We start from the raw sequence: 27,918 nt of genomic DNA on the forward strand, positions 1-27,918 counted from the left end.
TTGATTTACATGTCTAAAAACGACGTAGGTTCATGACCCGGCCTCGATAATGTGGTTTCTATATACAAATGCACAAAAAAAGAAGCAGTGCTTTTCATTTGCAGTAAATGTTTTAGTTATTCAGCATATAGATGTTACAAATCCTGGCACCCTAGGTAGTTCCGTGGCTATCCCACTGTTATACGCCTCTCTGCATTGAATCATTACTTATTAATAATCTCTGGCTCTGCTCCACAGTATGTCCTTTGTCCTGTCTGACTCCCCTCACCCCCAACCGGTCGCGGCAGATTGCTACCTCTCACTGACCCTGGTTTTGCTAGAGGTTTCTTCCTGTTAAAAGGGAGTTTTTCCTCCCCACTGTTGCCAAAGTGCTTGCTCGTAGGGGGTCATATGACTGTTGGGTGTTTCTCTGTATGTATTATTGTAGGGTCTACCTTACAATATATAGCGCCTTGACCATGACCGTTGTTGTGATTTGGCGCTGTACAAATAAAATTGAAATAAATTAAATTTCATCAAGATTGGACCAGTTGTCTAGGAGGAGTTTGGGAATAAATATAAGCTATGATCATTATAGCATGACGGTTCAAGAATGAAAACATTTGAAACTTTTTTGCCAAAATTTCGTTATATTAAAGAGCAGACAAGAGCTGCTTGCACAGCTTTCCTCCATAGTGTAAAACAGATCCTGCAGAGTTTTCATTGCCTCCTTCATTTCAGTTGCATTTCATCAAACTTTTTTTTTCATCCCCTTTATCCTCGTTTCTATTCTGTACAACAGAAGGTAGGCTGACTGACATTGGGTAACAGAGTCGTGCTGTACAATTTTATACATAAATGCCAGTAATTTCACCTGTTAAAACCAATGGGAGTGCGAGTGCTTTGAGGTCAAAACAATGTCTGAAGCCAGCGGCAGGTTAGGCTTTAGAAAAATACTGAGTAGCCTTTATTAAGGCAAAATGAAATGAACAAATGTCAGCTGGGGTCTGAAATTAAATATGTCTGGACAACAGGGACGAGATCATGTTCACTTTAGGGGACAAAAGGCCAAAGTGACCAATGTTCACGGACCATTGTGATATCAATGCATATGTCTTTCATATACAGTATATTGATTGTTTTTGTTAAGAAAGACTTTTTGATAAACTGAAGAAGACTTTAAACTAGCAACACTGACCCTAAAACTACAGTGGTCCCTCGCCATAACGCGGTTCACCTTTCGCAGCCTCGATGTTTCTCTGATTTTTGTGTGTGCAATTTTCCATGCTTTTTTTTTATAGCGCATTGTGTTCTGCATCCTGATTGGCTGTAGACCATTGTCAATCAATCTCGCGCCGTGTCTTCTGTACAGTACAGAATGTGTTGAGCGTTTCAAATTTACAGAAATCTTCTATCGCTAGCGTGTGACTCTGAAGTGCTGTACTGTATGTTTGTTTGTAAGTTTTCTCCCCAACAAACAAAAATGTCAACAAAGCGTTTTTTTTTTTTTACCATCGAAGGCACCTGCGGGTGAAAACACTGAAGTATGAGCATATGTTAATGTTCACTCACATACATGTATAGTGAAAGTACCGACACTGTAGCTTGAGTTTCCCGGCCGGGCTCAAGAGGGCTGGATTCAGTCAGTCAGTGGGCGCCAGAAAACACAAAGCTCTCTTCAGATACTGCTCCCCATACTCAGCTGTTTTACATTCAGCTCCAGTACTATGGGAACATTCAAGCATAGTTTAGCAGTAAGTACGTGAAACCCATAAAACATGCTCAGTCTGAGAGAAGATATATGATCGGGTTCCCTCGCTGCTGCTGCCAGCAGTAGATTACATGTCGAAAGTGGCACAGCGAGCAGATATTTCAGCCAATAAGCACTGGCGGAGAGAGAGGAGGACTCGTCTCGAGAGTGATATTGCTCGGCCTCGCAGCGAGAAGGGCTCAGGCTGACCCTTGATCCTATTGTTCTTAAGAGTGATGGCTAACCATAAACCTGCCTGGCATCATTGAGGTGAAATGTAGCAACAGGAGACGCAAAACAGATTACAGGCTTCAGGTATAAAATACTCTGAATGGAATCTTCTCAGAGCACGCACAGGACTGCCAGGTAGTTTCCAACCTGTACAGTTGCATGGATTTTATCAGCCAATTGTAAGAAGAATCTGAAAGTCATACAAATCACTGCAGACAACATTTGATTTAATGGAAAAACCATTGCTCCCTAAGGCCTTGAATAAAAGTTAAAACTGGACTAACACAAACAATTTACTCACTATTGAAACAAATGATTTTCCTCAGTGACAGACGAGCATAACCTACAGTTTAAAGGCCTTGAACTATCAGACCAATCATGACTGTCAGGGGACACAAAGAAATCCTTTTAAAAATCAACCTCCGAATCAAACTTACACAAGAGGCACACACATTTAAAGTTTTAATCATTATAAAATGATTACTTTATCCATATATGAAGCACAAAATGTATAATGTAATCTACAGTAGTGTATACTTTTAGATGATACATTTAAATACATATTTTACATATGTCATAACACATTCAAAAACGCAGTGAACATGTTCTCCAGCCTCTATGTACCAAGATATCAAGCTATTAAGTGAATATATTATTATGTATTGTGTAGTGCATTTGAAAATTTGGACTCAAAGAATTACACTGACTGTGAATTATGTGCTGGTTATAATAATACTCTTTAGTACTTGCAGGTATTAAGTGGATTCAAAGAATTATTTTTACCTTACAGACACACAAAGCCTGTTTCTTTAAACATTCAGATCTTATGAGGTACTTAAAAATGATAAAACACAGCACAGGAGCAGTGCTCACAACACTTCAGTTGGCTGAGCTTTGGGAGCAGTGACAAGGCTGCTGTTGTTTATTGTCTTCACCTGTGCAAATCCTTTGGCTTGTCACTTATCATCAAAGGTAGAGGGCTCCTCGCACAAGTGATCTTTGAGGAGCTGTGCTGACTCATGCGTTGGATGTGTAGTGACAAGGCTGCAGTTATAGTTTTTCTTCTGCACGGGAGGCTCTCGTGGATATCTAAAACCTGTCAGTTCACATCGAGGAAGGAGGGACCCATGACCAAATGATCTACATGAACGACTGCTGAACCTTGTTTCTGTTGTCATAACACTGAAAATGTTGAGTCTTTCCAGCCATGCATTTTCTACTGGGAAACATAATCTCTACAACATTCCCCGGATCTTCCCCAGCAGTCTCCTCCCAGTTGGATATGCCTGAAATACCTCACCTAGGAGGTGACTTAATCAGATGCCAAAACCACCTCGACTGGCTCCTAGATCAAGCAGTATTGGCACTTTTCCTTCATGCACAGGTCTTGCCTCACCCTAACAGACCAATCCTTCAGTGAGTTTCCTGCTATATTCACCCCCCTTGGTTTTCTTTTCCCCATAAATCCAAAGCTAAGAGCCCCTCAACAAGTGCCAACTTTCATTGTGCATTCAGATTTAAAAGCATTCTTATGCCAACCCAAGAATTTCTTTCTGCTTTCTTTCTTTTCTTTTTTTAAAATAATCACCCACATTCGTAAAAACACAAATCATCCATATAATGAATACATCTTCTGTCACTGGGTGTTAGAGATTTTTGACATCAACAGCATGCACAGAAATATAAAAATAGCCTCCCATACACATTAGACACTTTTCAAACAGCAGGGAAAAAGCAAACTATTTTAAATACAGTGCTCTGTGCATCTTAAACTACAACAGTTCAAACATCCTTGCACAGGTAAAAAGATAAAGATCAAAGCGATCATCCCATGCCCATGAGGTAAAGTTAACACCGATAAAACATTTCTCAAACTAAAACCAAGACTTTATAAACACAGACACCCATTAGAGACTTACACCTATATGCTGTCTAACACTTCATTTAATTCAAGTCTTAATTAAAATACACTAAGAGGGAGTGCAGCTTTGGAAGCATTTTCTTAAGGAGGGAGCTTTAAGGATTTATTACAATAATACCTCAATTTATTTTGGTGTAAACTCACATCTTGATGAAAGCTCTTGATTTGACTGAAGAGATTTGCCAGACCCTAAACGTGCTGGGTTAATTTTAACATAGCATAAATGCCATGATCTTATCATTTTATCAATTTAGTTAATTATATTTTGGTGTATGTCTGGATTCAACACCTGTCTCTAGCAGTATGTTAAAGAAAAACTGATTATTAATAAAGTTTTCTTCAGTATATTTTATGTTAACGTGTTATGTGAATAATTCTAAAAATGTCTGGTCCTTGGTTTTAAAAGGAAATGCAAGCAGTTTAACTGCATCACAAGCTGAAGTTATGACTTTGCCATATTCCAAAGAATCATTAAACATGATTTTATAGTCCACATTAATCTGCAAATTGCTTTGCTGTGCAATCGCTAAAACCTTCCTTGAAAAAACGGCACTTTTTGTGTTACTACATTTGAAATATTAGCTTTTAAAAATGTTTAATTAATTGCAATTTGTATGTTCTTCCGAACATCCCATTAAAAACAGTATGATAATGTCACTTGAAATGACCTGAAAAATATGGCAATAATTTGTCACTTTAATCCATATATTTATGAACCCATCATACTAATGTGTTTCAGCATAAGTCCCCATTCAGACTGCTAATGAAGCCCGTTTGTTGTTTTTGGCAGAACACCAGGCCGCAAGGTCATCCGGGGGGCATAGACCAACCATAAATTCTTCATCTCATTAATGTGGACGATCCCACTTCCTATTTAGCATTACGTAGGCCGAAGCAGGATTTGACTTTGTGCTGGTAACAAAAGAAGTGATACACAGAGAGAAAAAACAATTTGTCAGTTTCAATCATGCCCCAACAGGTCTCAGGTATAATTTTATCAGTGATGGCAGGAAACACTCTGAATGCGACAATCTCTAATTCCAATGCCTGGCATTCAATCAAACGGGCTTGCTATTGTGAGAAATGGTGCATATAAAAACTTGGTTTCATGTCACTAATTTTCATGCCAGATCCTGGACAAGATTTGATTTCACTAATGAATACAGAGCTTTCATTTTTTGTTATATTTAAAAAGAAACAAACAAAAAACTATTATATAAAGTGTCAGATGTTAAATTATATTTGAAAGTGGTTTCATGAGATCTTGAGAATAATCTCTTATGAATGAAGAGTGCCTTCACCCAGCACCGAGCTCAAGCAAGCATTGCGCTTCTCTCATCTTGTTCTACTACAATAAAGCTAAGTTGTTGTTTTCTCCAAGGGCAACCAACAACTTTTGGTTTTACACAGAGCATATATTTAAAGTCAAACCTACTTGATAGTCAAGGATTCTTTCAGTGAGTTTGTGTGTCTCTCCTACCTTCTAACATACTCTCCTGCATCATTATTGACATGCAACTTCTTCACGGCTGACTGATCTGCCTGGATTCACTACTGACCCTCAGTCTCACTCCTTACATCTTTCTCCTTCGCTTTCCAACTTTCTCACTTTTTTAAAATGCACGTCTGCCTATTAGACACCTGCACAACAGCAGCAGCAGCAGCGATGTAATCCAGCACAAGTTACATCAGGATGGGACTCAATCACTCAACCTGTCCAGCTGCCATTTGTCTCCTGTATAGTGAGGGACATGTGAGCCATCATCTCACATTAATTTGCAGAAACCTTACAGAGATGAAGGTCTGAGTGCTTAGTCAGCCCTTGAGAACAACGCTGCGTTCTCATAAACTCCAACAGTTATCTCAGAAATTAAAAAACCATTTAGACAGAATTTTTTTTCCTGATTAGCCACTAAGATCATGGATAATAACATTAGGCTTAAAATGGGCTCTTAAATGTGGGTATTGATGAAAAAGAGAGTCAAACTGAGAAGAAAATGAACCAATTGTGATGGTGTTATTTGGTGTTTAAAGCATCTCTAATGCCTTCAATTATCCAGTCAATCTAGGCAGGAAGGTGAAATTTCAGCCAAGCTACATAAGGCTGTCCCGATAACCAGCTATAAGGATGTTACATAAGACGACATTCTGTTTTCTGAGTCTGCTTGGTGCATTATTGATTAGAAAAGTTCACTTTCTAAATTCAAGCCCAACAGCTATGTAGCTAAGTATAAATGGAAAAACGACTAGCTCTGGAAACGTGCTTAACAATACACTTTCATATAAATGAAACACTGGTAGAAATCAAAGCAGATTCTGTTTTCAGTTAACAGAATAGTACATAATTGCTCAAGAATGAATTAAGTGCATAACGCAACTATGACCTTGACTATGGCTTTAGTAAAGGCTTTAAATGCTGCATTTTTATGATTCATGATGAAACCGCTGATTGAAATTCAGCTGCAAAGAGGTGTTATGTTTAATATCATCATTGGGATTACAACAAAGCAACATGATTTTACTTTTCAGCTGGACATCCAACAATAATTTAAGCTTTATAAACTAAAACTGTTCTTCTAGCAGTATTACATTTCTATACTTTAATATTTATATATAGACAATGCACAATTGACGGAATGAAGATAAAATAACACATTTAGACAGTAGTGCAATATGGAACTATTAAAAATTCGATTCAAAATAGTGGAGCAAGACTGCTACCAGTGATTATCTCTACTTCCACTCTCCAGAAATGGAGAAAGCATTCCTCCCATATTGTGTTCTCTTGATTGGCTTAACCAATCAGCTCCAAGACTGGGTCTCTACTTTTCAAGTTAGGCATTGAACTTTCATTTTTGATAAAGGTTTAGTTAAGACTGGATCAGGTGACCCTGAACTATACATCAATGATGCTATCATAAGTAGCCTGACCATAGGATCCAGCTGCTGGAGGACATGATGCACTGGGAATGTCTAGTCCACTCTCTCTTTTCACTCCTATTACATGCATATGGTGCTACTACACTAACTATCACTAACTTACATGACTCCCACATTTTGTGTTTTGTCCTCGTGTCTCTACGCTCTCCTCTTTTCCCCTCATCTCCAGCTGGTCGATGGAGATACATGGGCCTCACTGGGCCTGGTTCTGTGGGAGATCTCTTTCTGTTAAAAGGGAGTTTTTCCTTTCCACTTTTGCCAAATGCAGCTTCAAAGGGGATTATTTGATTGGCAGGGGTTCTCTCTCTAATATTGAAGGGCTCTGATGTGTCTGTTGCTGTGAATTGGAAGTGTATAAATCAAATTTAATTGTACTGAAATGAAAATTAAACTGGAAAATGGCAATGAAATAAAAATGGTTAGCATGGGAAGTGAATTTCTTGGTGCATTCTCCATATAATATAGATAATTAATACGCAAACGAGTAAGATTAAACATAACAAAAAAACCTATAAGAATTACACCATGAAAGCTGGACTGAATAAATGGGCGTTTGATCCATTTACACACTTGAAAGACTTTTCAAGATCTAAAATGGAACTAATATGTACATGTATGGCATTTAATTTAATTTTACTCCTTCGACAACTCTTTCAAACTGTACTGGTATTCATTTTGTACAGTTTTGTGGTATGCAAATGTTTATTTTGAAACAAATAACTGGTTATTGGTAATTGGGATGGATGTGGCTCACGTGATGGAGTGGACTGTGCAACAAATGGAAGGTTGGTGGATTGATCACCAACCCTTCCAGCTAACACTGAAGTATACTTTGTACAGACAAAAACGCCATATGAATGTGTGTGAGTGGGTGAATGAATAGAAAGTGCTGCAAGTGCTCAATTGAGCATAATTCTACAATATAAATACCAGCCTATTTACCATTTAATTGACGAAAATTAAATGGTAAATGTCCTATTCATCAAGTGTTCTTTGATAGCTTCATGTATATATGGTGCAGAATGCACAAATTTGTACATGCTATTAGATAATGAGGTTTTATTTTTCAGAAAAAAATTGTTGTTTTTGAATAAGATATGTACAATAGCCACTCTGATTTAACAGGTACTTAATATTCTTACATTTCACAAGGTAATTGGATTCATTACTGGCACACATTATATTAAAATATGTGGCAGCCTGTTCGTTACTGTGGGCACTCATCTTTTATTTAGCAGCAACTGAATACACCAGTAGTTCTTAGTTTATTCTGGGACACCTTATTAACAGATCTGCAGTAAGGGTAAGGGTACAAGTAAGGGTTAAAAAATGACATTAATGACATTAATGATGCCTTTGATGCACAAGGCAATACCCAGAAAGGTTCTCCCCCAAGGTATTCATGGCCTAAAAAGAACCTTGAGAATCCCTGCTACACACATAAATGTCATTTATCAACACAATGTATAGCGCAGAGCAGTTGGTGCCCTTAAATTAGAAAGATACAGATAACAGGTGCAGTATACATGTTTCACATATATTGAAAAATACTTTTTCAAGCCCCCTGGGGTGCACCAGATGAGTTGTGGTTTTTGTACTGACCCAAAGTTTTTGCATCCCACTTAAGTATTCAGAAACAGTATCTGTTGCCCAATTCATTAGGGCACACTGCTCTTCATAGCTCATTTAGAGAAAATAAATTACACGCAGTGTGCCCGTTGAATCATGGTACAGATACAGCACACCTATTTTAACTAGTGCCAGAGGGATGTCTGAATGGCAGCATGGGAAAAAAACGTTTCTGATGTTAATATGACTGTTAATATTGTAGTTCCGTATCATGACTTAATTATGCCGTGGCTTCTCACAGTGTAAACAAATGTTCCCTGTTAAAACATGTAGAAACGATGAAAGCGGACCTGATTTTTTTTCTTTGCTATACTGTCAAACACATTTTGCATACACAGGTGCAAAAATCATGAATAAAGAAGACTGAACAATACGCTGTGCTTTTATACCACAAGAAGTATAAAAGGGCAGAAGTAGCCACCATGGCACCCATTAGATAGGATAACATTGGTGTTTTGGCCACTGCCATGCTTGAGTTTTTGAAGCTCATCTTACAGATGAGGGAAAGCTATAGGTAGAAGGTACAGTCATATATTCCATCGACTAATTAGTGCCAAGTAACAGACCAATAATACACTTGAATTTCACTGACGGACAAACTTCTTGGATGGTGTGTAACACACAAGGTATAATATCAACCAAAGAATCAAATAAAAATGCTCCAAAATCACACAGGCCCACATCAAGGACACAACGAAGTAGATGCAAAGCAGGGTGGTGCAAAGCTCAATCATCCAGGTGGCATCCACTCAGATTTCCGAGGAGGAAAACTATCCATACAAAACAGTTTTTCATGCCAGGCTTTTAATGCTGTGAATCTGGGGTTTAAACATGGGAGTCTATGGGACTGGCTCCTTTTTGGAAGTTTTTTGCCACTTCCATGTTGGCTTAATTTTGCAGCTCTGGAAGAAATGCGCTGTGTTTTAGAAGCGCCAGGAAATTTCACATTATTCCAAAGGTTCTTATAGAGTAAGTATTTTTTTCTATGGAGTTCCCTTAAGATGTGAAAAGAGCCTATGCATTCAGAAGAAAAGACAGATTAAGCTTACTTCTATAATCTCGGAGCTATAATGAGTTCATTCATTCACAAAAATCACTGGCATATAAACTCTCCCAGGATTATTATACATCTGGGACTGTTACATTTCCAGTACTGTTTATTTGTAAGAAATAGGAGCATCCTGATGATAAAAATGATCAAGTTTATTTGCTACTTTCAGGGCATTTATTGTTGTCTTGGTGAAGGTTGGGGAAGGCTAGTAATCTGAGGCTGTATGATGCTGCTGTCTTTTGTTAATACCAGCAGGAAGTTTATTGTCTTTGTTATCATCCTCGCAGCAGCATAGGCAACCATAAATATGCTGGCACACAGAGTGCTTTGGTGTAATTTTGGCTGATCAGTTCCCTCCCTGAAAAGCGTCCAGTTTTTAACTTGTTGCACAGCTGGGTTGAAGGTATGATCTGCAAACACGCTGGTCACTACAGACATGCCTATGACCTATCAGGAGGAATAACAAGATAATAGAGTTTCTACTGAAAACTGACTGCTCTGCTTCCTTTTTCCACTTCTTGTAATCCTACATCTATTGTGCTTTTGAAGCGCCTGACTTGCTGGAGTCTTCTTTTAAACAAGCAAGTATAAATGTTTATGGCAATCTGCTGATGAACAGTTCCTGTACGAGATGGCTACTGCGCCAGTCGTAACTGTGGCTTAGAAGCTGCCAAAGCCAGAAATGTGACAATTTGAAATCAAACACATTTAAGCTCTAGCAATCAAATCTAATAAAAGCAGTAGTACAATGGGAATTGATGAAGTTGGAGTTATAGCCCTTTCTTTGAGTGCTAAAGTGGATGTAATACATTATTGAGTGGGTCCAATTGTTCAGCATAGTCAGGCTGTACTCAAGGCAGGGGTTCTCAATATCAGAGTATTACAACCTGTCATTATGAGACATGGGGAACAGGTGCAAAAAGCAGCTGTACAGCACTCATATAAAATGACAGATGTTAAACACTTTTATATCTCACGATAAAGGTAAAAAGTTAAGTAAAAGTGCAGAGAAAAAAAGCCAATAAATAGTAATACAGTTAAGCAAAAATAATTTACTACTTTCATGATTTATGTTCACTTCAATAAACAGAAATCATTAAAGATTGAAGAAATGACCTTCCACATGAGGCTAGGTTTAGTGTATTTAAATTATTTGATTAATACTACAATCAAAATGAAAATATATCTCAGGCTAGTAAATGTTATATAGTGCAGATTTCAAAGTTTCTTATTACAAACTAGCCCCTTCTATCGTTTAACTTTAAGGCATACAAAGAATAGCGAACATCTAAGCAGTGATGTGAGAAATCAATGCAACTTTTTACTTCTAAATGGTAAATGGCCTGTACTTTACTAGTCCCTAAGGACCCCAAAGCGCTTTACACATTCAGTCATCCACACATTCACACACACATTCACACACTGGTGATGGCAAGCTACATTGTAGCCACAGCCACCCTGGATCGCACTGACAGAGGCGAGGCTGCCGGACACTGGCGCCACCAGGCCCTCTGACCACCACCAGTAGGCAACGGGTGAAGTGTCTCGCCCAAGGACACAACAATCGAGCCGTGGGTTGAACCGGCAACCTTCCGATTACAAGGCGAACTCCCAACTCTTGAGCCACGATCGCCCCTAAAATTATATGAACAACACAGGAGAGAAAATAAATTCTCTTGCAGACTCACCTTGACAAGAAAGCAATCCTTTCGCATAGTGGCACATACGGCCATGCACCAATACACAAACCTGTCTGCGCGTCTCAAGTGACAGAATACAGCAGGAAGATGTTAATAATGGGTGACATCAAAGGCCCATTTGTTCTTATACAAGGAAACTAAAGTTAAAGCTACAGCAGAGCTCTGACCTCTGAGAACAATGTTCAGACAGGCATTGCAGATTACCTCAGGTCGTGCACAAGTCAATGCAATGACAATTCCCTCTGTGTTGTGTTATTGAATAGATTATCAAGGTGACCCATAACTGTCTCACAGACAGTTATGTTTCTACTTAATAAAAAGGCTTACACACAGTTTTTTGTTTTTTTGTTTTTTGGGGGGTGGGGGGGGGGGGGGGGGGGGAGTTCACACACATAACAAGTCTTTTGTTATTTATAGTGATTAGCCTCATAACTGAAATCACTGACACATGAAATGTCAAATCATTGATGATCTTATTCCAATGCGATGGTTCTGATGGCCAGTTCATTCACAGCATAAAGAAGGAAGAGCCATGTAACAATTTTAACTAGGTCAAAATTGAATTCTGAGAAACAGAAACATGAGTTTGTTTGTTTAATTAAAATCTCCATTCACAGTGACTAGGCTTTTTTGCCTGGGGTCCTTAAAAGCTTCACACATACACACACAAGTGTTAACCAAAAAGCTGAAATAAGCTGAAATAAAGAATAGTGGCAACAAAACGAAGAAAGAATTTACTAAAATGAAAACCAAGTTGAATGCTTGAAATGCAGGTGGGGTGGGGTGAATATGAAGCTTATATAAATTTCTAGATGAAGTAGGATGAGCCAAGAATTGGAATCTAAAAGGAGGAATCAAAAGACAGGTCAGACAACCACAACTGACCAATGGCACAGACCATCACGGATACTTTAGGCCCTGGCTACTTTCAAACGGATCACCTGCTTTACTACACGAAGCAAACCCAGCCAGGTGACACTACTGGACACAGCAGTGGTTTCCACAAAAAGGATGACTGGTCCCATTGCGGCACAATAACTGCTCAGGCACAGGCTAAAACATGTGAAACATGTAACAAGTCTCTCCAAACTCTCAAAATGCCAGTCTAATGGAGCATCTGCAAGATGCATCAGAACAAGGCTGCTGCATTGGCACTTTCTTTCTTTGTCATGCACACAACACAGCTTAGGGTTATTTATGTAACGACATTTTTTTCTCTTTTTCAATACCATGACAACATCTACCCATATCTACATACTGGTCACCAGTATCAGTAACATATCATAGCGCTGCATAGCTCTGATACAGAGACAACAGAGAATCAGAATGACATTTAGAGTACTCCCACTCACTTCTACAAATAACTCAGACTGATGTGACATCTATCAAGCAAAACAGAAAGTCGACATTTTGGTGGGGAATCTGCCAGTAACGCACTCTGATAAAGAAAAAAACAACAAACTCTAGGTACTGTAGAAATGATTACAGGAAGGATTCCAGACAACAGTGATCAGTTACTCCAGCAATGTCAGTCTGACATTTTTAAGAAAAAGCAGAACAAAGTGTAGTTGTCATTACTGAATATTGAGAGTAAGACAGCAAAATATGTGATAAGTAACTGTAAGCTAACATTAAAAAAAAACTGTTGGGAATAATATCTCAGAATAATAAAAAGAGAATAAAAATAAATAAGTTACTCTTTCCTCCTGACCTGTAGCTTACAAACCATTTGTACAGATTCTTTTTAATTATTTTTGTTTTAAATTACTGTAACTTTCTACACAATGGGGAAAAATACGACACGGCCATGCTGGAGAATATCTCTTTATGGCAGAGGAAAAAAAATTTTCCTTAAAGTTTATTTATATTTGAGCTAATGGGGAGCAAGGTGGTGCGTAGGGTGATTAGCACTGGTGCCTCACAGCAAGAAGGTCCCAAGTTCAACTCCACCATCTGGCCTTTCTGTTTGTGTGGGCTTCCTCCCACAGTCCACATACACACAGTTAGTGGAGTTAGGTTAATTGATGATTCTGAGTGGTTGACTGTATAGAGCGGCAACCTGTCCAGGGTGTACCCCTGGTGTCTTTGGACTGTGGGAAGAAGCAAGAGTACCCAGGGAGCACCCAGCAAACATGGGGAGAACATTTCCATGCAAACGTCACACAGAAAGGCCCTGGACAGACAGACGGTGCCTTCAAACTCAGGGCTTTCTTGCTTTAAAGTGTTGTGAATACTGCTAAGAGTGCTAACCACTGTGCCACCGTCCTGCACTGTTTAGTTCCGTTTCACTTATTTTTATGAAAATGCATTACATTACATTCATTTTTGCCACTGTCTTTTCTATTTTGTTCTGATTTTCATTTTAATCAATGGGAATGCCAAAAAAATTAACAAACTGAATCAGCCATTAAATGTGTCATTTGTAATTAATGTTATATAAAATCCAATTATAATGGTTTTACTCCTACTTTTAACCCGATAGTAGATACATTTAAAAAAAAAAACAGTGCTGATAGGCTCATAAACATATCTATTTGGAACAATTCAAGTGTGTTTAAAACCACAATCCTATCGCGACTAAACAACAACACCTGTTCTAAATATACAATGCATCCCTTGCAATCTATAGAAAACTTCTAATATGGAGTAGTGGGATACTAAAGCGTCATACTTTATGAATCACACAGTTATTATGAATGCAGCAGAAATTATTCAGATGTGAATGGACATGTTAAATTTACACATCAAATAATAAAGCTGAGCTAAGCTTCCATCTGCTGCATGATGATGCAGACGCCGTGCAGGAAGAACTTTTTTCCCCCCCTGTTTAAACATAGTTAACTAGTAAAAGTGCTTGTGGCAGCTTGACCTTTTGAATCAGCCTGACGCTTGAAACGGTTTCACCTGTGATGATCCCTGGCATGCATCACTGCTTGAATACTGAGCAAGCTTCAAAAGAGCATTTGATGAGTTACAAAGGCATCCGCCAAGGGAGATATCCAGATGCCAAATATTGCTCAGAGGACAGGTGCATTTGCTTCGGTGAGGCACCGTGTAAGTAAACAAAGCAATGACAAAGAGTGTGGGAGGAGGGAGGAAACACCAGGAAGGAAGACAGTGGGTAGAAATGGGGGACAGAGGAACAGCAGGGTTGTGTGTGGCATCCTGAGGCTCTACAGAATGAAAGGAAAGAAAATTGTATGCTCATTGAGGTGCAGCTGTTTCTAAGGTTTCAGAAGTTGAGCAGACAGGTCCTTGGCCATTTCACACAACACTGGACTTTCTTTAGCCAGCCCTGTCAAGTGAGCAATGGCCAAAGGGCAGGGAGCAGCATGGTTTTATGAGAGGTCGGCGTGCGAGAACTCCAACAAGATGACTCTAAGATGGCAGGCCACTGGGGTAGTGGATGAAAAATATGGCTGGAACAATTTAGTGAATAGTGCATCATTTGTAACCCCGAAGGAATCGCTGAGTCTCTGGACTACACAAATGAACAGTGAAAGGTCTCTTGGTTCAGTAATGAATGAGGAGAGGGAGATTCCCTTGCCAGCGTCTGCGGCCAAGGCTTTTGGCCAGCCAGACCAGTCGGCGGCTAATGATAAAAAAGGTGGCAGGTATGTTCGGGCAAATTGCACGTGATGAGGTTTCCGTCTCATGAAACATCTCCGTCAGAGGAATTACACACGTAGGTAATCTAATTGAGGTAGAAACGAAGCCAACTCTGACAAAAAACAGTATTTACTGCAGGAGTCATTATGTGTCAGAGGCTGCTGAGAGGTCCATTTTTCTCAGGGCTAGGAAGCACCTTGCACTGATATCTAAGCTCCTGCTGCTTCAAGTCAGCTTAATCGTATTTTGGATCCAGTGATTGGAGACAAAGCTGGTTATTCCACCATGTTTATACCGAGCTGCCAGAAGGAAGATTCACATCCCTGACCTGATGTTAACAAAAGAAAAATCTATGTGTGCTGGGTTCAAGTTCCTTCTAAGGATTGATCCCACTAGCCTGGGGCACACTGTGTTTTGAGACCAGTAATTTTAAAGGCAGTATGCATCCGACAGCCAAAGGTAAACACCACTGTGACTAAGGTATTTTGAGAAGGAAAGCAGTGATGAAAGCTCGTTTGAGCAGGGTTGCTGTTGCTGAGGCACCTTAGCCTCAAGGCTCATTCATTGCCTGCATTTTATTCTAGGAGGAAATTGCACACAGTACAATTTTTCAGTTAAACATTTAGAGCTGTGCTTTGGAACTGTTTTTTATATTTATATATTGTTTTTAAATCCGCTGATAGAAAAAAAATAATGCAATATATACAAAACGCACTGTTTCTTCTTTTAGAAAGCTTTAAAGATTAATCTGGTTTCATCAAAATGTGCATCTCTTCATAAATTATTTTCTATACTTGCTTTGTTATTGTGCTTCATCTTATTCGAGAGAACAAGTAAAACCAGCCATATCCTACACTGTAAGAAATGTACATAAAAATTACAGTTAATAACTGTAAAATGGCAACGGTGAATTACCATTTAATAAAAAAAGAGTAATTGATTGTAATATGGACATTGCATTTCTGTAAATTGAAAAACGGTGATTTGCTTTTATTTTTACACTGTTGAAAATATATTAATGTACTGTGATATAGCACATTGTCTTGTAACATTATTTACAATTAATCACCCTACAATTTACATAATAACTCTGTATGAATGACAATCTTTCCTCCTTTTTCATTTGAATTTACGATTTACAACTGTATATTAATTACCTAAAACATACCGTACTTTTAATTTTAACAAAATGTCAAAACATTGTTAGAATTATTGTGAAAATTACGGTGAAATGTTTTTAATATTAACAAGCTCAGGCTGTTTGATAAAACAGTATATGTTAACGGTACATACAAACAATTACTAATAATAAAAAAATATGTATATTTCTTTAAGTTCTAGAGTCTCACCAAGTATAGCACTGCTATTTACAATGAAAAAAAAAAATTGTGGTATAGGAAGGTTTAAATCAAGGATTTAACACTGTTCAGTCTGTGTTCAATCTGTTTGAGTGTGATACCACCTGCTGAAATTAAAATTAATTGATCAAAATAAAATACAAAAAAATAATGAAATAATGTTAATAAACTGGTGTAGTTTGCAAGGTCAATAGCAGTCAACGAATGTATTATAAAAGCTGTAACAATCAGTTTCCTTAAAGTCCATGCACGTTTGGGAGACAATGCATCACGTGTCTAAACCGTCACCTATATGTATATATATATACATAAAACTTAGATGAGGAGGGTACTATGTTGTAGACTTGAAACGTATACCAGCTGTAACCATAGCTCGCTTAGTCAGTTTTCTTGTTGCATTGAAAGCGTTCCTTTGTCACAGGCTTCGCCTTCAGTCCTGTTTAGTTTTCTGGAAAGTTCATGCTAATGCAGCAGGTTGAAGATTTTAGCTAGCTTTACTGTGAAACAAACACTAGTTTAATTTACCAGGAGCAGCTAAAGACAATGTTCCTTTTTGATTTCTGTGCCAAGTCAGTGAAGTCACTAAGGGTCCAAAGACATGCAGTTTGTGGGGATAGGTTAATCCAAATTGCCCATAGGTGTAAATGTGAGTGCGAATGGTTGTCTGTCCCTGTGTGTTAGCCCTGTGACAGACTGGCGACTTGTCCGAATGGATGTTAACTGTTTAATTTAATCATTGTCTCTACTGGTTTTTATTAATGTTTCTAGCAAATTATGACGCAAAGTCAAAGAATGTAAGTTTCATGCCAGTTAGCCCTATTATATTTATTACCTCATTTGTTGGACCTTAATTTTTTTTTAGATGACATTCTGGCTGCAACAGCTGCCAATAATTTTGTGTAAATATGAACTTTTGAATAAAAAGCCATGTTTTGTATTATACAGCTCTTCTGTGCTTTGTCAATAGGAGACGATAAACAAGCTTATTAAAATGTATTTTAACTGGTTTACTTTATATTAGTTTTTTATTCAATGTAATAATTGTACAAAAACCAATGTTCACTGTGAATTTTACCTTTATCAACAAGTATACCGTTATGTATTCTGCATTATCACTATATTTTCCACGGTGAAATTCTGGCAACCACAGCTGCCAGTATTTTATAACAGTAATATTCAACTTTTTTAATATTTATTTTATACAGTTTTACTGTATTTTACAATGCAAAACTGTAATCAGGTTAATGGAGTGTTTGTTGCTTTTACATCCGCTACCATGAACAGGTTTATGATTCTTTATTGTGAATTTTACATTTATCAACAAAGTATACCGTTATATATTTTACATTATCACTATATTTTCCACGGTGAAATTCTGGCAACCACAGCTGCCAGTAATTTACCGTAATATTCAACTTTTTAGGTATGATACCGTATTATTTTATACAGTTTCCCTATATGTAACAAAGTAAGACTGTAATCAGGTTAACAGAATATCTGTTGTTTTCACATGAATTTATGTTTAAATGCAGTCATTTACTGTAAAAAAAAAAAATAATTATTTACTGTGAAATTTAAGGTTACCAAAATAGCATACCATTTAAAATTTATTTTTCATGGTGAAATTCTGGCAACCACAGCTGCCAGTAATTCACCGTAAATTCTACAATATTTTTTTTACAGTGTAGGACACGTTATCAGCTTACTCCAGCCGCTACACGCAAACAAAATTGAGTTTCACATTGACAGCAGGTGAGATGTAACAGCAAATGCAGTGTTGTTTTCATCTATTCCTTTCCCTGTAGCTTACCAAGGGAAATTCATGTAATAAATTGTGCTATCAAAGGAGTTGCCATGCTTTCATCTTCACTAAAATAGGCCCTTGGGGCTGATAGGTGATGGAGGGTTAACGTAGTACAGAGGGAGGTCTCAAAAGGTACATCGTGGGGTGTGTAATTGTGGTGAAGAGGGCAGCAGGATACTGAGGTGATGATTCAGCGTGGAAGGAGACAGAGGCTTATGTAAAGGCCACATGGGAAGAAGCAGCCGCATGCTTCCTTCTAGAACCAGTATGTGTTTCTAAAGTTATCACCACTTTTACAGACTTTTCTACTTCTGGAAACACAGAAAAAGACCATGTTTTCTATCAACAGAAAAAAACATTGAAAAACCCAACAACAAATACTGACATGCTGTTCTGCAGACCTTTGGATCCAAAATACGACTCCTCAGTGATACACATTTTTCCTCCTGTTGCTGGTGTACATTTGATTACAAAAAAGTGAACTAGTTAGACAAAATGTTTTGTTCAATGTCTAAATTAAAAACTGTGGAATGGATTAACCCATTTTATGTAAGATTTAAATTTCCACTTTATAACATTTCACTTTCTGAGTAGTCCTTACCTTTGAAAGTAATCTCATCTTTCTCACATTACTCCCTCTCACTGTTAAGCATTTTTTCCCTCCTTTAGAAAAACAGAGACTGTACATTTAGCTAGCTGACAGCACTTTGCAAAAACAGTTTGTATGTTTGCTAACATCTGTTGAGCTGTTTAAAGTCATTCTGTCTATACTCTGTAGTCCTGGCTGGATACGGAATTACCAGAGCTTTACTTACATCTGCACCATGAATGTAAGAGGACATAGATTATCATTAATTTCTCATTGCTGAGCAAATGTCTGCCATCACCCTAAGTAACATCAGGATGGATCACAGAAAAAAAAAAATCATTCTTTCCTCAGTACTATGCATTAAGATGCCTGCCAGATTTCAGATTTAATTGCTCATTAAATGAAGGCACCAAAATTTTGCACGAGACTGTTTTTGTCCATGTTCTTTAATCCCTGCTTAAAACTCAATGAACTGCTGTATAGTTATATATAACTATAGTATAACTATATAACTATAGCTATATATATATATATATTAGGGGTGCAACGATACTCGTATCGATATCGAACCGTTCGATACAGTGCTTTCGGTTCGGTACGCATATGTATCGAACGATACAACATTTTTAATTTATTTTATCAACTTTCCTTCTGATGATGCTGTCTGTGTTGAGCGCTCAGTGGATCTGCGCTCGACAGTGCAGCCTAGGCGGAGTAGTCGAACACAGATTCACTGAGCGCAGGGCAAGCTAGCGAGACAGAAGCTAGGCTAGTTGCAACATGGCAAATTGAACCTCCCCCACCCTCATTCAGATCTGGCGTTTGGAACTATTTTGGTTTTCATGTGATGTATGACCCTGAAGGTAAGCCTGTCATGGACAAAAGTAAAACAGTATGTTGGATGTGCCAGCAATGCTCAATTGGTGGGAACTAGTGTGTTAGCGCAGTTAGCTCGTTAATGTGTTGACGTCTTCCAGCCCCACTCATGAGGTGATCCGCGGTAGCTCGTTAACGGAGATTTGCCGTGTTGTGACGTTAATGTCATTTCAGATTTACGCTGACAGCACTAGTGGGAACACAACCAATATGACTGCACATTTACTCCGACATCATCCTAGTGCAAAGACAAGTGGAAGCAGAGAAAAACAACAAGCAGCATGCTACAAACTTTACCCGAGTCATTTAGACAGCCGTTAGCACACGATTCTCCTTATGGGGACCTGATATGTTTAATATGCTGCTGAGAATATAGCCCAGAAGAAGCGTATAGTATAGCTTTTATTTTGGAAAGAGACATTTCTCCATAATAAACTCTCTTTTCCAAAGATGAGTGATTCCTCAATCAGATACAGGGCTCGCAAAATCGCTAGCCCGACGGGGCTTTTTTCCAGTCGGGCTACCAAAATCTATCTCTGCCCTGCCCGTCGGCCTATCCTAGGAAGGAAAAATATATGTCAATGCTTTTGCATTCTTTTGGAAATGTAGCTGGGTAATTATGTCATTGGCATCGGCCACTGTCAATATGTGACATACTGAAATCGCGTTTGAATTTGCGCTTGTTTTTTGCTTTCACTTTGCAATCGCGTGAACTGTGTATAGAGAGCGACAGTACTGATTGGTGAGTGATGATAATTTGCGCACCAATTCCTCTGACATCGTCTTATCAATCGTTAGCTTACTATGCAAACATGACAAGTGAAATCTCCCGCAGCTTAAACATGTGAGAGGTTGATCGCGCAGAGAATCGCTGAGCGTTATGTTAGTGCGTGTGTAAAAGCAGCAGGATATATATTTTAGTTCTGCTGAGCCAAATAAGACAGGTCAGTGTGAAGAAGTGACAGCCAAAGAAAAGCTTACCACAAAACGGAAAGGTTATGACAAATCAGACTATAAGGAAAAAAGAAAGTGCAGCTTTATGGTTTCATGGACAAAAGAATTTCTGTGGCTGCAATATGACGAGCTAAATAACCAGGGCTGCACATAAGTGGTCCGCAGGTGCGCATTCGCTGTCAAAATAAAAACCCGCACAAGATAAGAAGTTGCAACGCGTGTTTGCGTACATAAGATTTTCAGGAGGACAGACATTTGTTTAGAACTCTTAAAGATGTCGAAGAAGCTCCTTTAAGCAGTTACTGTGATGTTCCTCCACCTCCAAAGAAATGTCAGAAGGAGTCCGAACCACAAAAGAAGCGCGTATTCTCTGAAAAGTGGTTGCAGGAGGTGAGCTGGCTTCAAACAAATGATGAACGCACAGAGATGTGGTGCAGAATGTGCCGTGAAAATTTAATAAATGACAAATTAATAAAAAGGCATGAACATTTTTTTTGTATCGAAAAAATATCGAACCGTGACACCAAAGTATCGAACCGAACCGAACCGTGAATTTTGTGTATCGTTGCACCCCTAATATATATATATATATGGTAATCAAAATATGCAGATGACTTATGATGAATTATGCCTCGATATTGTGCTCTTAGCCATTAGAGGCAAACCTTTCACAAACATCAAGGCTGCATCCTTCAATGGAAGCAACTTGATCTAAAAGTAATTAACATTCCCAAAACCCCGACTTCAACCCTATTGAAAATGTGTGGACTATGCTTAAAATTATGTCTGTGCGAGGAATCCAAGTAGTTTAAATGAACTCTGCAAATGTTGCCAACAGGAGTCGTCAGATATCCTGACAGAATTATGTCAGAAACGTGAGGTAGCTATCAAAAGCATTTGGTGGAGGAAATCCGAAATAAGTTTGCAATTCTTGTTTTTAAAATGATTAAAGATTCAATTCAATTTTATTTATATAGCACCAATCACAACAACAGTTGCCTGAAAGCACTTTTTACTGTAAGGTAAAGACTCTACAGTAACACGGAGAAAAGAGAGAGAACCCCAACAATCATTTGACCCCCTTTGAGCTGCGGCCGGTTATGGTGAGGGCAGAAAGACAGGAAAAAGACAGCCAGAGATGACTAATAACGAATAATTGAATAACTAATAATTGAATGCAGACAGTACTCTCAGTGAAAAGGGGGACTGAAGATGTATGCTGTACGATCATTGCACTCTGGAATATAACAGCTAAATCATTAAAAGCCACAAATTACCATTGCATTCATGTCCATGGTGAGTACATATACATTTTTGACCACAACGGTAGTATTTATTTATGATACTATCTGGATTTAAATTATTCTATATTACCATTATAATTGTTACCACCTGATACGATTTTTATTTACTGACTGTGAATAAATGTTAGCTCACTCAGCCCCACAGTCAACTCATTAACGTATGGTTTTGCTCCAGTATGCCTACAGTGTGCCCACAGGATACCTGCCCCAGTATCCCTATCTACAGGTGGGAGACATACTTTGGTTGGGGCCTCTACACGTCATCTTTACCCACTGTAGGCCTCCAGCAGCCCACTAGGAGTGTTGGTACCGTTACGCAATCTGAACTAATGACCACTATAACCCACTAGTATCAATTAGAAGGAAATTTTGATCTGAAGGAACCAAGTACTATCAAAGCGTACCTTATAAAGTGACCACTGAATGTATATGACTTTTCCAGAGAAGCCTTATGTTGGATCAGAGCGTGAACAAACGCCCGAGCATGAGCTTTTCGTCATCTGCCTTGGAGCATGATTCGTTTGACAGTTTGGTTTTACAAAGCAACTGACATCAAAGAAACACAGAAGGAGAATGATCTTTCTTCACTCTGCAATTTTATTGATTGCTATGAACTCAAGCTGAAGGGTAACATAATGACAGCTCTTGACTCAGGAAAGCTGCTGTAATTACTGGGAAATTACAGCACCTTTCTGGGCTGGAAGTTCTTTCTTGTTAACATGAAGCAAAAGACTAAATGTAAGTTGAGGGTGTTCTCAGATAGGGAGTAATGTTTAGTGAAGGAAACACTAAAAACATATCAAACTGACTCGCAGGCTGAAAATGAACGACTGAAGGAAAACATGGCGCTTCATTGTGTACTTAATCTTTCAAGTAAATAGGGTGAGCTATGCAAAACGATGCTTGTTTTCCAGCAGTGACATCAGATCGACTGTTATGATTGGTCGTGCACTTCCATCCTATTTCCTGCTTGGATTCCAGGGAATAATTTCTAAACTACCGATATTTGTAATGATTTATCTGAGTGGTGAAAAAATAAGCAAATAAAATAAACTTGGGATGACCACCCATTTCAAGGTTGTCCACTTCTGTAACTCTGAATCACTTTCAGTGCTGCTATTTTTAGGTTATTCTCTCCAAGCTTCGTTTTGACGCACATCTGTAATGCACGCACTTTCTCCACCGCTGTGGCAAACAGGCAACCCATTAACTTGAAGCCAATTTTCGGAGAGAGACCAGAACTGCCACAGTTTGTTGGGTGGTCACACAAAAACATCTGGTCATTGCACTGTTAGCATGCACGCATTCACAGAATGACATGCATCGCCACATTTCCTGTTGGCAGGAAATATTATTGCTCAGATACCTAAGGGGTACAAATAAACAAATGTGAACGAACAGCTTTCATAATCAGTGATTAACTTTAAAAGCCTTGTCAGTCTGTCACAGAGAAGTTTAGAAACAGCAGCATTTCACAAGCAGAGGCAAACTCCCCTGGAAGAGCTTTTGGCCAAATTTATATCAGATAATAGATACAAGAGATACAAAACATTTTGTTTGTGCCTCACACGGTAGAAAAATCAATCAAAAAAATTACAATTTTTAGATTAATAATTAATAAGTAAATTATTACACCACATTAATCATTTTTAGCATTAACACTTCTAATCATAAAAAACATGTCCAAGCAAAGCCAGAAACCTGGAGCTGCTTCCAGTGGTTCTGGCTGCATTTTAAATGGCATTAGGCTGAGCTGGGCTCATCCCTGTTTGTTTTTTACCCGTTCCATCATTTTTTTTTTACAAAGAAGTGGAAGGCTGTAATTTTGAGGAATAAATTGTATTTGTCTGCTTTTTAAATACCAGTCAAGCTCGATCATGCTTAGCTTCTGAAATCAGATGAGACCAGGTGCACTCAGGCTTGCATGAATGTAAAACTTACTTGCTTTACTAATTTTGCAGAATGGCATTAGTTCCTGTTCCCTTCACATTTCTCTAATTTTAGGTTTCTCTTGGTTATACTGCAAAAAATTATTGTTTCCCTGTGCATGGTGATGGTGTGTTTTTCTTTATTTCCATTTCAATTTCAATTCCCTAACCCTACCCTAACCCTTTATTAAAAAATTTCCATGACTGAAATAGCATAGTCATCTGCGATAAACAATTTTACTCAGTTCAGTGATTGCCACAGATGCACATTACTTCTGCGGTGTCTCCAGTGGGAAAAAAATGCTCTGAATATGCACATCAATATAAACCTCAAGCCGTGTCATAAAGCCACTGTGTTGGAGAAGCAGAACCAGCAAAGCTCCTCAGCATGTCACCCAATTGCATCACTTCATTCAGTGCTTCCTTCCATCTGGTTTCTCTCTGAAAGCAAATCCAGTTTCCTCTCATCATGCCTGTGTTCCATTATCAGCCTTGTGCCTGAAAATGTGCCACAGCAACGCAGCATGCGCCACGTCAGACGTGAAAGCTGCTTCTGCTGCTTTCAGGTAGCCAAACCAGGCCACGCTCTAATGTGTCAAAAAGGAGTTACACACAGCTCAGCACTGAGTGAGGGTAATTCTTGCAGGGGAGCACTGATGAGCATCTGGATGTTTTTATGCACTATTAATTACCGAAGGGCTATTATGCATCAGGGCCTTGTCTCCAATTGCCAATTTCAAGTGCTAATTAAAAGAGCTGCAATTTCAAAACCCTAAAACTGTTGAAAATACTTTTGAGAAAAGAGCCCATGGTAATACTTTAGAAATTAAATGTTTACTCCACAGGACTGTCAAGCAAATGTATAACTATTTTTACTGGTAGATAAATGCCAAAGCAAGAAACTGTTTGGACAGGCTCTTATATTAGCTTATTTGAATGATGTGAGGTATTACATTAATGTTTCTTTCAAATATACAACTGTGTCTGATTGAAGAATAGTCTTATCTATCTCATAGTGCCCAAGACAGCCATGTGACAGCCAAGTAAACAAAAAGCTTGCCAGTTCTCAAACTACAAAGCCAAAAACTACAAGACTATCCACCCCAATTCCCAATGCCAAACCTCTACAGGATGCTTTATAATAAACAAGCCCAATAGCCCCAGAGCACGTTGAAACAGCCAAGCTTAGATTGATGGTTTTAGTGAAGAGGAGATAAAAACAAACAAACAAGCAAAGCAATATGTGTTTAACTGCGAGAAAATTCTATAAGGCCGTATCAATTACCATTTCTAATTAACCACGGATTCATTTTCTACTGTTAAGGGAATTATTTATTGGAATTTAGATGATGGCAGTAATTGTATTGCCTTGTATTATCCCTGACCACGATGATAGAAAAAAATGAAGCAATTTAAAAATAATACACAATGGCAACATAACACCGCATTAATATTACTCTATATGTAGAACCTGTCTTAGTTTGACAAATGGAAAACTAGCAGTGTGTCTATAACACATTTAACCTCACGAATTCAGAGCGATTCATTATTTTCTACATTTTCACATTGTTGATACAAACTACGGTGCAACTGTTTTTGAATGGCCAGACTGAGCATTAGGGACAATAATAGCTAATAAAATAGACTGACTGCTGATATCTTTGGGCTTCAGAGAGAGCTCATTAAAGTCGCCGAGCCTCTGTGAGGATGAGTTGTCTGAACTTTGCTTTGATTTTGTGAGCACCAGAAGCTCTGAAACCATGTTTAATAATCACCAGTCCCCTTTAAGATTTTCTGCCTGTGAAATATTAAAACAGGATGTACTCCTTAAGTTTATGCCCTAGCCACATTCTTCTCTTCTTCTGTTTGTACACAGTGTCAACACAGCCACAGAGGCAGCAAGAGATCCTTGAGAAAAACATGTTTTCTGTTGGTGGCATCATTTTCTGCAGAAAGACCAGCAAACATTTCCACCACAGCATCATCTTCTTAAAAAATGTCCATATAAAGGTCTCTAGATTAGCTTCTGCATTGCTTCTACAGAGGGAAGTTGCAGTCTTTATTCGAATGGCTGGAAAACTACTTGAAGTCTTACAAGAACAAGGTCAGCTCGGTCAAGATAACTACATGAGACTGATCAGTCATGACTTATCTTACCAATCTTAATTACATGCGCTTTGATCATTGTGGCATTCTTGGCTTTGTCTTTTCCATGCACGGTTCCATCTTTGTTGATCTGATGAATGGAACAAAATCCTCATTATCAGCAGCTTCAAACACATTTTAGTGCTTTAAACGGTCACTTGTGGACAGAGATGGGCAGTAACGCGTTACTGTAATCCGATTACTTTTTTCAAGTAACGAGTAAAGTAAGGGATTACTATTGCAAAAACGGTAATTAGATTACCGTTACTTTCCCGTAGGAACGCTGCGTTACTGCGTTATTAAAACCGTGATTTTCTTGCGAGAATGTCTCATGACAGTGACGTAAGCGAGTGTGATGTTCCTGACAACAGCTGTGTGCAGATCAACAATGGATAATATATCGAGTGCGGGAGAGAGTATGAGCGTGCAGCGTTTAAAGCGTGGAAGTACTGACCTTATTTTGAGTTTGATTCCGTAAAAAGTGACAAAAACATTAGTGTCTGCTGTGCGTGGGAAGAAAACTTCTTTTTACAGCGAAAAAAAACCCCTAAACTTCCAAGCAAGCACCCAGTAGCTACGTAATGAGAAACTCACAGAGAAACTGCGGTATCCTTCCACTGACCGCTGCGGCACACCTGCACTAGGATAAACCTCCGCCTACTCTACTCCTGCTTTACAGGTGAAAATAGAGCTAAAGGACCGCTAGTCTTTGACTTTATTTATTTTCTGCTGTGTTTTACTTGCATCTGAAAGAGTGAGTGTAAACACAAAAAAATAAATAAATAAAAATAAAATTATATATATATATATATATATATATATATATATAATGTGCTGGAATGTGCAGAAAATAGGTTTAAATGTTAAACTAATTTCTTCCAGTCAGAGAATGGTGCGTATAATTAAAATTTTGCTTCATGCATAAAGTTAAAAGATTAAAACTAACAAAACAAGTTTTAAAAAGAGACTTTTCCACTTGATTACATTTTGTATGATGGATTATGTAGAAAAAGTAGAATTGGGCTGAAAGATCTATCGCTTTATCACCTATTCAGGTTGTAAATCATGTTTTTAAAAAGTAACTAAGTAACTAAGTAATTAATTACTTTTGAAAATAAGTAATCAGTAAAGTAACGGGATTACTATTTTGGGGAAGTCATCAGTAATTAATTACTGATTACTTTTTCAAGTAACTTGACCAACACTGCTTGTGGATGGCTGTAAAAGTGAGCCACACCTACAGACAGATGTTTAAATGACCAGAGTAAAAATGTACAAAAAGATACACAGAAAGAAGATTCTGTTTCCTTATGACTTATGGGGGACAATGGGAGAGACAATGGGAGAGTCGTGTGAAACAAGGTTTTGACAGGAATGTCAAACTCAGATCAAAAGTCCGGATAACCAAATTCACTTGGCCACCTCTATAAAAGCAGAGCAGTGTGCTTTGCATTCACGAGTTTTACCACAATGCCACAATCTTCCTAGGAGTTCACATCCCAGTAATTTCTCCCCAAGGTCAGATTGGGCAATGCTCAGAGAAACAGCGAAAACAAAAAACCCCAAAGAGCTATATCTCAGACTCTTCAGACCTCACTTACCATGTTAAATGTTACCGTTCATGACAGTACTATTAGAAAAAGACAGAAAAAGTAAGGCTTGTTTGGAAGGGCTGCCAGGACTAAGCCTCTTTTCTCTAAAAAGAACATGGCAGCGCTGCTTTGGTTTGCAAAGTTGCGTCTGAACAACTCACAAGACTTCTGGAATAATGTCCTTTGGACAGACAAGACCAAAGGGGAGATAATTGGCCACAATTCCTATTACTAAATTTGAAACTGCACAAACACGGGCACCAGTTTAGCTCGGCGGGTGAGCTGCACTGTCTTAACTGTTTCACTATGTCCAGCTCAAACAGTACTGTCAAGCAGGGTGATGATTTGGGCTTGTTTGCCAGCAAAGTATTCTAGAGCCAAACATATGAAGGCTGAAAAGAAAAAAATCCAGGGTGTTGCACTGTTTTGCAGATATTTGTGACTTTGCAGTGCACCATTAGTCTATGGGTACAGTTTGCTGACCTAAACACCAAGCTGATAAGTTACCCTTGATCTAAAATGCACTAAATTTTGGCTTCCACATAGTGACTTATAACA

The 27,918-nt window shown here is 38.4% G+C and overlaps 1 protein-coding gene and 1 long non-coding RNA gene across 7 annotated transcripts in view; both read right to left on the reverse strand.

Annotated features, from left to right (window-relative positions):
* alk (ALK receptor tyrosine kinase) overlaps positions 1–27,918 on the reverse strand; it is a 395,764-nt gene that overhangs the window by 110,330 nt on the left and 257,516 nt on the right. Inside the window, exon 1 of one of the 6 annotated variants that reach the window (XM_085143591.1) lies at positions 25–10,505. The exons of the other annotated variants lie outside the window; for them this stretch is intronic. The gene's annotated coding sequence lies outside the window, so the exon portion shown is untranslated. Of the gene's footprint in view, positions 1–24; positions 10,506–27,918 lie in introns of those variants that run through there. 6 annotated transcript variants of the gene reach the window in all.
* Positions 11,572–19,042, reverse strand: LOC146495857 (uncharacterized). Its single transcript, XR_014871218.1, has 2 exons — positions 16,477–19,042; positions 11,572–16,444 (listed from the first exon to the last, which is right to left on the reverse strand). It is a non-coding gene; the product is annotated as an uncharacterized LOC146495857 (long non-coding RNA).

Source organism: Neolamprologus multifasciatus, chromosome 19 (genome assembly GCF_963576455.1).
Source record: "Neolamprologus multifasciatus chromosome 19, fNeoMul1.2, whole genome shotgun sequence".
NCBI lineage: Eukaryota > Metazoa > Chordata > Actinopteri > Cichliformes > Cichlidae > Neolamprologus > Neolamprologus multifasciatus.